The following is a 14,570-nucleotide window of genomic DNA, read 5'->3' as shown; positions in this document are numbered from 1 at the left end:
GATTATATCATCTGTGACCAGAGACAGTTTTACTTCTTCTGCTTCAATTTGATATCCTTATTTTTCTTGCCTAATTGCTCAGACTAGAACTTCCAGTACTGTGTTGAATACAAGGGATAAAAGTAGTTATCTTTACCTTTTACCTGATCACAGAGGGAAAGCTTTCGGTCTTTCATCATGATGTTCACTGTGGGCTTTTCATAAAACTTTTATTATGTTGATATCATTAACTTCTGTTCCCTTGTTTAGTTGAATTTTTAATGCTTCTGCATCAGTTAAGATAATTCCGTTTTTTTTCCCCCAATTCTGTTAATGTGAAGTATTATATAGATCAATTTTTGTATGTTGAACCATCGTTTTATTCCAGGAATAAATCTCATTTGATCATGATGTAAAATCTTCTTAATATGCTGCTGAATTCAGTTTGCTAGTATTTTTTGAGGATTTTTACATCAATGTTCATAAGGATATAGGGCTGTAGTGTTCTTCTAGTGTCTTTGTCTGCCTTTGGTATCAAGGTAATGCTGGCCTCAAAGAATGAATAGAAAGTGTTCCCTCTTCAGTTTTTGGAGAAGTGTAGGAAGAATTGATGTTCTTTAATTTTTGGTCAAATTCCCCTGTGAAGCCATCAGGTCCAGCACTTTCCTTTGACAAGAGATTTTTGATTCAGTTTGATTTTTTTACTAGTTATTTGTCTATTCAGATGTTCTATTTCCTTGTGATTTAGTCTTGGTAGATTTTGTGTTTCTATGAATTTTTCCATTTTTTTCCAGGTTATTCAGTTTGTTGGTATGCAGTTTATAGTACTGTTATAATTTTTTTTTTTATTTCTGTAGAGTTGATAGTAATGCCCCCACATTCACTTCTGATTTTATTAATTTTAGTTTCCTCTCTTCTTCTGAGTCCATCTAGCTAAAGATTTGTCGATTTTGTTGATATTTTCAAAGATATGACTTTTGGTTTCATTGATTCTCTGTGTTGTTTTTCTGTTTTCTATTTGTCTGCTTTGATCTGTTACTTCCTTCCATCTGCTAGCTTTGGGCTTAGTTGTTTTACTCTTTTTATAGTTTCTTAAGGTTAAAGATTATGTTATCGATTTGAAATCTTTCTTCTTTTTAAATTTGAGAGTTGATACATCTAAATTTTTCCTTTACCACCTTTTTACCTGTGTGCCATGAGTTTGGTATATTTTGTTTTCATTTTCAGTCATCTCTAGGTATTTTCTGATTTCCCATTGTGATTTCTTCTTTGATCCATTGATTGTTTAAGTGTGTGTTGTTTTAATTTCCACATATTTTTAAACTATCTCTTTTCTTATATTTCTAACTTCATCCTAATTTCGTTGGAAAAGATACTTTGTATGATGTCTATCTTTTAAAATCTATTGAGACTTAATTTGTGTCCTAATATATGGTATATCCTGGAAAATGACCCATGTGCATTTGAGAAGAATGTGTATTCTATTTTTGGGTAAAGTATTCTGAATATGTATGTTATATCTTGTTGATTTATTATGTCATTCAAGTCCTCTGTCTACTTACTTATTTTCTGTATGGTTGTTCTATCCATTGAAAGAGGAGGATTGAAATCTCCACGTATTATTGTAGAACTGTATTTCTCTGTTCTGTCAGTTTTTTCCTTCATATACTTTGATAGTCTGTTACTTGGTGTGTAAATGTTTATAATTGTTAAATCTTGTTGTGTTGAACTTTTTATTAATATATAATACAATTCTTTGTCTCTTGTATCCATTTTTGATTTAAAGTCTATTTTGTCTGATATTACTATAGACAGCTCTGCTCTCTTTTGGTTATTATAAGCATGGAATGTCTTTTACCATTCTTTCACTGTCAAACTAAATGTGTCTTTGGATTTAAAGTGAATCTCTTGCATAATGTTTTTTATCCATTCTGCCAATCTCTGTCTTTTGATTGTAGAGTTTAAATCTTTTGCATTTAAATTATTACTGATAAGAAAGGAATTCTTTCTTTTATTTTGCTGTTTGTTTTCCATATGTCTTATAGCTTTTTTGTTCCTCATTTTCTGTATTACTGTCTACTTTTGTACTTAGTTGGTTTTAGGGGGGAGAGGGTAGGGAAACATTTAAATAACTTTCTTATTTCTTTTAGTGTAAATTCATAAGTATTTTCTTTGCAGTTGCCATAGGGGTTACTTTGAAAATTCTAAAGTTACAACCTTCTAGTTTGAGTTAATACCTGTTTATGTTATTTCAATAACTTACCAAAATATCTGCTTGTTTACTACTGCATCTCCACCCCTTTCAGTTGTTGATGTCACAGAATTATATCTTTATATATTGTGTACCCAAAAACATAAATAAGTTATTTGAAGTACATTAGTCTTTTCAATTATGTGGAAAACAAAATAGTTAAAAACCAAGTTGCAATAATACTAGCTTTTAAAATTGCCTATGTATTTTTATTGAGATTTTTATGTCTTAATGTGGCTTTGAGTTACTGTCTAGCATCTTGTATTACACCTAGCAGAACTCCCTTATACATTTCTTGCAGTGCAGGTCTAGTGGTAACAAATTCCTTAGCTTTTGTTTACCTGGGAATGTCTTCAGGCCTCCTTTGCTCTTGAAAGGTAGTTTTACTGGATATACGCTGCTTGGGTGACTAGATTTTTTTTTTTTTTTTCTTTTAGCATTTGAAAATACTGACCACTCCCTTGTCTCCAAATTTTTTGATGAGGACGCTGCTGATAATCTTACTGAGAATTTCTTGTATGTGAAGTGTTGCTTCTTTCCTGCATCTTTCAAGACTTTCTCTGTTTTTTAAAGCTTTATTATAATGTGTCTCTGTGTAGCTCTCTTGGAGTTCATCATACTTGTTACATTGTTCAGATTCTTGGGTGTTCATATTCATGTCTTTCGTCAAATTTGGAAAATATCAGCTGTTATTTTTTTCATATGTTCTCTCCTCCATTTTTTCTTTCTCTTTTCCTTCTGAGACTCCAACAATGCTTATATTGGCCCATTTGATGCTGTCCCACAGATTACTTAGGCTCTGTTCACCTTTCTTCAGTCTTTTTTCTATTTATTTTCCTGACTTGGTAAATTTTATTGTCCTGTCTTCATGTTCATGGATTCTTTCTTCTACCTGATCAAATCTGCCTTCTAATTCCTATATTAAAATTCTCACCTCAGTTATTGTACTTTCAGCTCCAGAATTTCTTTTTCAATTTTCTGTTTCTTTATTGATATTATTTCCATTTTGTTCATACATAATTTTCTTGACTTTTTGCACATCTTTTATTCTTTGAGAATCTTTAAGACAGTTGTTTTAGAGTCTTTGCCTAGTAGATCTGCTGTCAGGTCTTTTTAAAGGACTTCTGTTTATATTTTTCTTTGAATGGGCCATACTTTCCTGTTTCTTCATGTTTCTTGATGTTTTTAACTTGAAAACTGGGCATTTGAATTTAATGATTTGGTAATTCTGGAAATCAGATTTTCTCATTCTGCAGTGTTGGCTGGTTTTTTGTTGTTACTTTAGTTTATTGTTTTACTGGGTTTTTTTTTTTTTTTTTTTTTTTTTTTGGTAATTGTTGTGGTCTGCCTCCGTGCCAAAGATCAACCTGACGTATAAACTTAAGGTCTTTTCAGGTGATTTGAGCCTGTACTTTTCCCTGGGCATGCACAGTGACTTCTTAATTTCTGTCATATATGCAGTTTCTTTTGAATGTCCTAGTATTTGATGTCTGGCTTCCCAAAAGAGAATAAAAGTAAAATGAAGGGCAGGGCAAAGCATGCTGGCCCCCTGGAATACCTCAGCAGGTGCAAGAGGGACTTGCACAATGAAGGAAGTTGGAATAGCAATGGCCACCTCTCTCTTTTCCTCTGAGATGAGAGGCCATGATCAGATCACAGATCCCCGACATTTGGGCTACATCTTACCCAGCCTGTCACCACGAAAATTATATGTGTTTCGTAGACAAATAAATATATATATAAAACTTATACACGTGTACATACAAAAACTCACACACATGATAATTGAAAAATATGCTAGAGACATATTGTTTGGTCTTGTTATTTCATGTTATTAATTTCTTGGGCTAAAGGAACTTAATCATGAAATGATATCACCACATAACAATATCACCCAAAATTTTATATCTAGTTTTTACAGCTGACAACAAGTTGAGTGCCTAAAATCTGTGGCATGAAGAACTTGTGACTTAAGACAGCAGTATTATTTTGGTGAAGCAGTAATCTGCTTTTGACTTTGAAACATTTATTTTATTAACTTAATTCAGTGATTTATTGCACAACTTATTCTCAGGTATTGCTGCTGGTATTCCAAAACAAGTCTCATGATCTGTGCCCTTGTAAGATTTGGTAATTCTAAGTTAAGACAGTAATATTAAAAATTAGTTTGAATTTTGTCATGATATAGATGTTGTATGTTGTTGCTAGTCAGCATGCTCAGAGGTATTTGGTCAGCTGACTAGAAATCAGAAAAATATCTGACTTGAGGGACTTTGTGAAGAGTCTGTCTACATTGGTTTTCCCTTCATGGTTTGGTACTCTGTTAGTCCAAAGGAGAGTGGTTAGCCTAAGATGAAGAGGTTAAGTTAATTGTTCATACCTAGTAGATTTTTGTTTAACATCTGTAGGATGAAAAACCACTTGACATCAGACTGGATATTGAACTACATTTGAAAATAAGTTATTAATGATTTCTTTTTCTGGTTATGTTTTTAAGTGTTAAGAGATATCCCTAAATATTTTTATTGTTGGCCAAATAGAATTAATGTAAGATATATGATGTAGAGACAATGAAGTAGAAGTAGAAACTCTGAGTGTAGGCTTAGAGCTGAGGAAGTCACCATTAGAAAAAAGAGCTATAACTGTTTATGGAATCTCAGGAGTAGAAAAGGGCATGCTTCATAATTCTCAGGAATCTATCAACATGTAGGTTTTGGAAAGCATACGAATGGGTAGTTATGATAAATATACCACCTCAGTTGATAAGTGGAAACTGAATATACACATGATTGAATTTTGAACTTAATCATTTAATTGTTCTGCTTTAGTTAACATGTTTTTAAAAGTCTGAAATTCTAAGTATAGTTATGATAACTAGTTGCTAATAAATATATTGGAGTATTTCTCCTTTTATCATCCCTTCAATTTTAAGTGTGTTAAGTTGTAGAGATCTTAATGTCATGAGTAATGTGGATAGATTATTCTGAGCAGGCAGCCTCAGGTGGCATATTTTAATAATTCTTGTTATTTTTGTCCTTTGTCAGTGTAGGAATAAATTTTAAATGGTCAGTACCTTTCTGATTTGTAATATGGAAGTGCTCTGGAATTGGTGTATTGAGAATCTTCTCCAACATATGTAGGTATCCACTTTTATGTGTGTGTTAGAACTTTGCAACATGACATAAGATAGTAGAAAAGTCAGAGCTGCAATGCCACTTATTTATTTGAGCCCATAGTGTAGGGCAGTGGTTTCTAGACCTGATGGTATAGCAGAGTCAATCAGGGAACATTGTATAGATTCCTAGATTAATGACTGAGACCCAGAAATCATATTTTAGAAGAGTTTTCCCATGTGATCATGATGATAATTGGGAAACTGATACAGAGTAAAGCAAATACTCAGTTGATTCTTTGTGTATGTTTTCTAATTATAGTTTAATGTTTGCCTTGTGTCCAAAATTTCATTAATGCAGGCAGGCTGATTTTTTCTTCACCTTTTAAAATTAGGAAGTATAATAATTTGTGAGTTTTACTCTTGTTTTATGAAGAAAAATGCTTTCACTGGACATACCACATTAAAAGTATCTTGCTAGGTGCACTGGGATATATAGTAGTGGAATACTATCATTGAAGAATTGACTATAACCTAACTGCCCTACAGTTTGTCTCTTTATACTACTACATGGTCTCTAAGAATGTTACAGTGCAATCAGAGAGATGAGAAGAATGATTAGAATTCAGAGAAATTTTAAAGATGCCTGTTAATTTTCTCTGTAGCTTTGGCTTTCTCTTTCTCTGGACAACTTCCAGAAGAAGATAAAATATTTGAACAGCATGACCAGGATGCCTTTCAGTTCAGTGCCTTAGATTTGGACATTTAAGAACACCTAGGAGAAAGACTATTAATGTAAAACAAATTTTATCTATTATTTGTAAATGTACGTGTGAATGTTCAGCAAATGGTGTGCTTTACTTGGCTGTTGTATAAATGAATAAATTGGATAGTTTTTTGTGTGCATATTTATACATGGGTAAAATGCCATTGTTTAGTTTTTTGGTTAAGAGTTTTTAATTTTTCAAATTTAAAGGGTTTTTTAGTTTTTTGTTTTTTGGTTTTTTTTCTTATTGAAGTAAAGTTGATTTGCAATGTTTCAGCTGTACAGCAAAGTGATTCCATTATGTATACCTATCTATATTCCTTTTCAGACTCTTTTCCATTATAGATTATTACAAGATACTGGATATAGTTCCTTGTGCTATACTGTAGGTCCTTGTTTTTTATCTATATTATGTATAGTAGTATATATCTCTTAATCTCAAATCCCTAATTTATCTCTCCTACACACTTTTTCTTTTGGTAACCATATATTTGTTTTCTATGTCTGTGAGTCTATTTCTGTTTTGTAAATAAGTTCTTTTGTATCATATTTTTAGATTCCACATGTAAGTGTTATCATATGATATTTGTCTTTCTCTGTCTGACTTACTTCACTTAATATGGTAATCTCTGGGTCCATTCTTGATGCTGCAAATGGCATTGTTTCCTTTTTTATGGATGAGTAATATTCCGTATTCAAATTTAAAGTTTTTTAAAAGAGTAGTCCCCGCCATATTTGTATTCTGGTCTGGGGGTAATATATAGAGAAGGGTCATATAATTCAGAGCCAGCTTTAAATCTCACATAAACACAACAATAAATAAAGGCAAGAACAATAAATTAACCAAGAACAACACATTGAAACAATAAAGTAAACAGAAAGAAAAGTTGTGTTTTTTGGTTTTTGTTTTCCTGCTTTACTGCCCTTAACAAACTATCTGTGGTAGTCTCTTGGGTTTTCCATGAGTAATCTCATTCTGAGCAGTATTTGAAACATCTTGCTGTTAGCAAAAAAGAAAAAGAAAAAGAAAAGTGTCTTTCTTCTGTGAATCTTAGTAAATTTCTCCATTCTTTTTTCACTACAATTGTAAGGTTTTCATAAGTGACACTTTCCGGAGTTCAATGTGTAGAGTAAGTGGCAAAGCAGGGCAGATTTAAGTTGCTCAGGTTTTGTAAACAAAGATCCCACTGATACTTACCAAGAACTATGCAGGCATACTTGGTGACACTAATCCAGTTCTTTTCCCCCAACTTTGACTGTATATCAGAATAATAACTTTTACTGCTTGGGGGGAAAAAAAGGAGGTGGTCTCTGTCCAAAAGATTTAAGTGTATTGCATAGGGTTCTTTTCTTTCTGTTTTTGAATATTCATTCATTTTGCCCTTGTCTTCCTGGATACTACATACTTTGCATTATAGTAAGTGACACAGTCTTTCCGACAGTTTTCTAACATTAGTGCTTAACCAGTTCCTCATTCATCTTGTAATTGGGACAGTGAGACTGTAATCTTCATTTAGCTCTTTTATTTAGCTGGCTTCATCAGAGCAAATGTCTGCCCTCATCTCCTGAATCAAGCACATATTTTTTGGCCTTTCTGTAATTTTTAGGTACTAATTTTTTGGTTTAATTTTTTCCAGCCTAGACATTTAAATTTGTTCCAAGAAATATTGATGAATCAGAAACTATTATAATCAACTATACTTAAATTTTTTTTTAATTTTAAAAACTATTATAAAAAGATTGTCTTCTGTGCTGTTAAAATACACATATCAAAACAATTTAAAAATTCTTTGCAGGAAAGAAAGGTTTGGGATTTTTTTTTTATATCAGGGGATGGCAAATTTTTTTTCGTGTCTTTTCACTCTGTTGTTTAAAAAGTTTATGTGATTAGGCAACCAAAAGAATCTTCCAAATAGATCACAGAACTGTATACTTTTTTGGGATATCCTCAGAAGGCTCTCTAAATTATCAGATGATAGGACAAAAATCTTTTGTTATTTTTCAGTAACAGGAGGAAAGAGAAACTCTTCTTTTTGTTTCCCCTTGTGGCTTATGGTCTGTGGTCTCTTTTCCTATCTAGTAAAAAGCCTTCTAGGACTTCAAAGCTTATTTGTTTATCTACCGTGATGAAAGTCCCTTGGCTTCTTGATGCCTATTTTATTCCAAATTCTCCTGTTTTTCCCCTCATGGTCTTCAAATACTTTTCACCTTAGATTTAGCTTGGTTTGAAGAGATGCTGTCTAGACCCATGGATTTCTTTATCTTCTTTGGCTTCTTATCAGTTTTACCAGCTTTGGTGTGGAATGCACAATAATTGAGTCAGTTTTATCAGTAGCTCACAAATTGTGGTTCCATTACTGGCAACAGGAACATCATCTGGGAATTTATCAGAAACAAAATTCTCAAGCTCTGCCCTAGACCTAGTATTAAATCAGAAACTCTGAGGATGGGGTGTAGCAGTCTTAATCACTTCCAGGTGTTAAATGGCACTAGTGTTTTGGAGTCTTTAGGGTCCATGTGACTCTGTAGGTTGATCTACCCATGATTAATTTTTATTACTAGTATTCAAAATTATAGTATTTTATATTGAGGAAAACTCAATATCCATACCATTTGAAGTTGCCCTCATAGTTCTGGGGTACCTTACTGAAGCTGTACTTGATACTTCATTGCACTGTTGAAGTACCCTCAAAGAAATTGTTTAGAACAAGAGTCTGATTCTGTGCTTCAGTTTTTTTTCCCCTCCATCTCTAATTGTTTCTTGCGTTGGTTTTTCTCTCCGATGTAATTTAATTTATAAAGGGTACTGTGTATCACCATGCTTGGGGTTTGATAGCATGATATATCAAGTGAAAGATTTTATTTAATCCTAACAATAACCCTATAAATTAAGTAATACTTTTCTCTCAAATTTTACAGAGGAGAAAACTAGGGCTTAGAAAGGTTAATATGCAAAAGTCAAGCCACAGAACCAAGAATTCAAATTTAGGACTAGGTGATGACAAAGCTCTTAAGGACAGTTGATATTACCCTCAATCTCAGTTTTCAAGTTCTGCTTCTCCTTGACTGTCTGAATTTGCATATATCTTAAATTTAATGTACAAGTGGTCTTTTTTTGGACTTTTTCTTGCTGACAGTTCTGACTTCAAGAGTGTCCTCTAATACTTCTTTTATTTCCTCATATGTGACTTATTTTCTAAGAAAAATTTAAAACTTCTAGAAAAATTCTTTTGTTCTCATTTTCACTTCTTTTGCCTTTGCTTTTCTGGTTTAACTTCAGAATGAAAGCCTTTGAACCCTGTTTTTTCATATGTTCAGTAATAGATTTAAAATCTGTGTTGCCTAAACTGGGATTTCAAAATGTAGAATAGATAAACAAGATTGTACTGTGTAGCACAGGGAAATATATACAGGATCTTGTGGTGGTTCACGGCGAAAGAGAATGTGACAATGAATGTATGTATGTTCATGTATAACTGAAAAATTGTGCTCTACACTGGAATTTGACATAACATTGTAAAATGACTATCACTCAATAAAAAAACTGTTTAAAAAATAAATAAAATAAAACTGGCATTCAGTAACTGCAAGTTTGAAATTAGTAGGAAGAGTATTCCAAATCACAGCAAAATTAAAATGATGAATTGGAGGATGACCGGAGTACTTGTAGATATTAATGGAATAAGTAAAAATGTAGATTTTTGACCTACTAAATATAATCTTCATTTTAAATATTCCTCTTAATACTCCAAGTCTTAATTGAAGGTAATATAAATAAAATATGAAATATGCTATCCTAATTCTAGAAAGAAGAATATATTGCTAATCTTTTTTTTTAATGTGTTACTAGCACACTGTCAATCCAAGATTATAAAAAGATATAAATAATTGATAATCTTTTTCTAAATAATTGACTTTAGCTTCTGTTGTATCAACAGACTTGCAGTTTTGTATTGCCACTTGATTTTTAGATTATTTGTTAAAAAAAAAAAAGAAAGAAAAGAAAGAAATTGGGTACTTGATCTTTTGTTAATCTTGGGACTTCTCTGTTAAAAGAAATAAATTTTGTAGCCAAATTAACTATTTTAACCATTTTGAATTTCCATTGCTGTGACACTACAGTGATAATATGATACTGTATATACTTTACGTGAAGTATAAATCATTCTGTATTTATTATATATATAATATATATATACATAAGTACACATAACATTTCTGTAACTTGTTATTCTTTCATACTTGTCAGGGTTTTTTGTTTTTTTTTTTTTTTTTTTTGAGAGTCAAGGCATATAATTAATTATTCAAAAATTTTAAATTTAGCTAAGCTGTTGATTTAATCTAACCTGTCTCCTTTTTGGCAGCTAGTTCACCTGTGGACATTCTTCACTGCCTAACATTCATTTATCAGATTTTTTTTGAAAGCCAGCTGTATGCAATTATTGCACTACTTGACTTGTATACAATGATAACAATTCCTGAGTCTTTCTTTCAAGGAGCCTGTGGTCCAGTGGAGCAAGCAGATAAGTAAATACAGAGTTAGTTACATCATTATGTGCCAATTAAGTTCTGTGAAAGGGAAGATAGCATACATCCTGAAAGCACTTGAGGGACACATAACCCTTAGACTTTGCCCTGAGTAGGAGTGATTAGGGGTTGCACAGAAAATATTTCAGAGGAAATAATATGTCAACTAAGACCTGAGCTTGGAGCGAGTCAGGGTACAGTCAATTGTTGATTGTTCCAGGCATAATATTAAGAGAAAGAGCCAGTAAGCTAAAGTGAGCAACTAGGCCTTCAGAGCCTTCCTTTTAAATGATGTTAAGGAATTTGGAATTTAGAGTTTTGAGGGTTGAGGATGGAACTGAAGGAAGGGTTTTTACATGAAAAAGTGGGTTTGTTGTTGGAGACAACAAAGAAGCTGTCATAGATTTCCAGTCAAGAAATAATAGTGATCTAAAGTGGGATAGAGGGAGCTATGACAGAAGTGGATTGGGTTTAAATTATTAGAATAGACTAGTTGTTACTTGTCTGAGATTGAAAATTAGGTTTGTTCACTTTAGCAAAACATAATTTGAGAGGAGGATTGCTGGAAACCAATAATCCAGAAACTGTAGATGTTAAAGAAGTAGTATGAGAATGAGCCATTCTTTGAGATTATCCACTTTACTGTTCCTCTTAATAGTAGAAATAAGTAATAGTAGCTTCTACCAAAATTTCTACAACTAAATAATTGTAGTCACCTAGTTTTTGCACTTGATGACTTACTTGTGCATAGAAATTCAGCTCCTTTTACACTGTATTTCTAGTCCCACTGTTTAGACTAACAAGTACAGTCATAGTATAGAAAGCACAGTAGGAAGTGGAAGGAGGAGTCTCATGATCCGCTGGTAAAATTTGAGGAGAAATTCAGTCAAACTTACTTTAATCATCTATTTGCAGATAGTAAAGATTTAGTTAGACCACTAATACTCATTTTTGTCATTAAGCAGTTGAAAAAAAGCTATAAAATTAGAAGTTTATTTTTCCTAAGCTTCTTATTTTGAAATTATTGAAGACTCACAGAAGTTGCAAAAATAGTTCATAGTGAACCATAAACCCTTCACCCAGCCTCTCTTAAGGGTGACATAGTGCAGTATCAAAACCAGGAAGTTGACATGGGCATTACACGGTTAACCAGACTACAGATCTTACTCAGTTTTCAACATTTTTTGCTTGCACTCACTTTTGTTTGTATAATTCTCTGTGATTTGATCCCACCCCTGTGATTTGTGTGACTACCACTGCAATAGAGATACAAACTGTTCCATCATTACAAAGACAGTTCTTTATGCAACCCCTTTATCGTCTCCTAGCCACCATGAATCTGTTCTTCATCTCTATAAATAGCTTGGTCATTTCAAGAAGGTTTTTAAAATGGAGTCATACAATATGTAATTATTTTGGAGATCAGCCTTTGAAATTTTTCTTTTTACTAAGCATAATGCCCTTAAGATCCATCCATGTTACTGCATGTATCAGTAGTTACTGCTTTTTTTTTTCTTTTTTTTAAACTCAGTTACAGTCCTCTGTGTATATGAATGTTTCATTTCCTTTAAGTCCTCTGGCTCATTGAAGGATATCTGTATTTTCGGTTTTTTGACTGTTACAAATAAACTTGTTATGAATGTTCATATTACAGGTTTTTGTTTGGACATATATTTTCATTTCTGTAGGATAAATACTTGAGAGTACAATTTGTGTTGCATAGTGAGTGTATGTTTAGCTTTTTAAGGTACTGCCAAAAAGAAACTTTGCAGAATGGCTATATCATTTCACATTCTCACCAGTTGTTATATAAGAGATCTGTTTTCTCTGCATCTTCACCCGCATTTGGTATTTTCTTTTTTATCTTAGCTATTAAAATAGATATATGCTGATAACTCGTTGTGGCTATAATTTGCATTTTCCTAATGACTAATAATTTTCAACATTTTTTTCATGTGTTTATTTGCCATCCATATACTTCTTTTCTTGAACTATCTATGCCTTTTGCCCATTTTTCTGTTTGACTACTTATTTATTGTTTAGTTTTAAAGATTCTTTATATGTAAATCCTTTGTCAGATATCTGGTTTGCATCTCTCAGTCTGAAACCCATCTTTTCATCTATAAAATTAGAATTGTCTTTTAAAATATTCTTTGTAATAGTGTGGAGATTTGACTATTACTTGGAGGGACAGGTTGTATTAAAAACAATCTTTTGACTAAGACTTAATTTGCAGTCAAAATTTTTGTAGGTTAGGCACAGAACTAGTAGTGTGTATGTTTCTTTCATGAATGATCACCAAATGAAGAAAATGCAGCTTTTAGTGGCTTACCTGAAGTGTACTTGATGCAGGGAGGCAGATTAGACACCTTCCCTGTGGCCTCAGGCATTTTACTTAGGTCTTCTGAGCAGTGTTTTCTCAGCCTATGAAATGGGGAGAAACATATTTTAATTCCATTAGTACTAAGAAATAGCTAATAAAGCTCTAAAAAGATAAAGTATATTATAAAAGCTCTCCTCCACTTTTTAAAAATTCGCTTCTTATTGTCTAGGGGACAGTTTTTCCATTGTTTCCTGTGATTTCAGATGTTGGCTTGTAGATCTTTTTGAGTCAGGAGTATCTTAAACCAGGATGAGGATATCATTTCATGTTGCTAAAACAGTTTTTTTTTTTTTTTTTTTGCCCACACACAACTCTGACTTAAGGGAAAAAAAATAAAATAGATAGAGTAAAATTAAAATCATTAATATAAAGAAAGACTCGCAAGCAAAGTGCCTTGTTTAGAGAAAAGGCTGCTAGAAGGTGCCGTAGGGTAGCTGAGAAAACCACTTTTCTCCTAAGAAAGAAGCTTCTTAAGGGACAAGACATCAGTAGAGGACTCTCTTCTTGAGTTTCCATTTTGAGTGTCTGGAGCCAGAAGCCCTGTGGGGTTTAGGCCTTGGCTGTATAGTTAGGGGGAGTCAGACTTGCTTGCTATTTGTTTGTCAAAGCCTTGCTCAGCTGCTGTCCTGTTAGCATTTCCAGAGAAGAAAACAACATTCCAAGGGTTGGCGTCTCATTGTTGGTATGTGAAATTAATAAATATGAATATAAAATATGTCACAGTGGCTGATCTTACTTCAAGTTATTTTTAAAAACTGTTGGCTAAGTAGCAGTTAGTTATATATAACCAAGTATATACTCCTATAAATAAATAAATAAAAATAAATAAATAAATAATAGTTATCTGTAATCAAGTATAACCTGGTTGAGTTTACCTGGCTCTGTGACTTACATTCTGTTTGATTTTGGTCAAGTTACTTAACCTTTCTGTCTTTGCATGTGAAAGCAGTATTATGATTGTACTTATTCCATAGGGTTATTCTGAGGATTAAATAAGTAAATAAGTGCAAAGCACTTGAAACAATTTCTGATTGAGCTATTATTACCTGATGAGTAAAGTAGTTCTGCAGGAAATTACTGTTAAAAAAATTAGATCTTTTAGCTGAAGGTGTTTATGAGTATGTTGTCCTTAAAGAGAATTTTACAAAACATTTTTGTTGTTGTTGGTATATATGTTTTCCATTCCAGTTATCATTGCCCATTTTATTTTGGATGTTATGCTAAAATGCTTGGAGTTTTTAGGTATCCTCAATCTGGGGACGCTGGCAATTAACTAAATTTTGTTTAGTATGATTTGATTATGGATAAAGAGAAATATGGGCAATTATGTATGTGTACAGAAGAGACATTTTACCCAGTCTGTAATGACTGTGTGATTGGTGAGTGGAGCAAGAAAGTGAAGGCTTTCAGAAAGGAATGATCATGTGGGATGGATGCAGGAAGAAACATTCTATATAAAGGAAACACAGGGTTTTTTGGTTTGTTTGTTTTTTGTTTTTGAAGGCAAGGAAGGGAAGGTGAACAATAGAGTGAAAGGAAAAGTAGGAGTAAT

General features: G+C 32.6%; 1 protein-coding gene across 5 annotated transcripts in view; it reads left to right on the top strand.

Annotated features, from left to right (window-relative positions):
* Nucleotides 1-14,570, top strand: part of ORC4 (origin recognition complex subunit 4) — a 63,936-nt gene that overhangs the window by 19,171 nt on the left and 30,195 nt on the right. Inside the window, exon 1 of one of the 5 annotated variants that reach the window (XM_064484754.1) lies at nucleotides 13,681-13,700. The exons of the other annotated variants lie outside the window; for them this stretch is intronic. The gene's annotated coding sequence lies outside the window, so the exon portion shown is untranslated. Of the gene's footprint in view, nucleotides 1-13,680; nucleotides 13,701-14,570 lie in introns of those variants that run through there. 5 annotated transcript variants of the gene reach the window in all.

This window comes from Camelus dromedarius, chromosome 4 (genome assembly GCF_036321535.1).
Source record: "Camelus dromedarius isolate mCamDro1 chromosome 4, mCamDro1.pat, whole genome shotgun sequence".
NCBI lineage: Eukaryota > Metazoa > Chordata > Mammalia > Artiodactyla > Camelidae > Camelus > Camelus dromedarius.
Note: the sequence above shows the minus strand (reverse complement) of the source record. Positions and strands in the feature narration are given on the sequence as shown.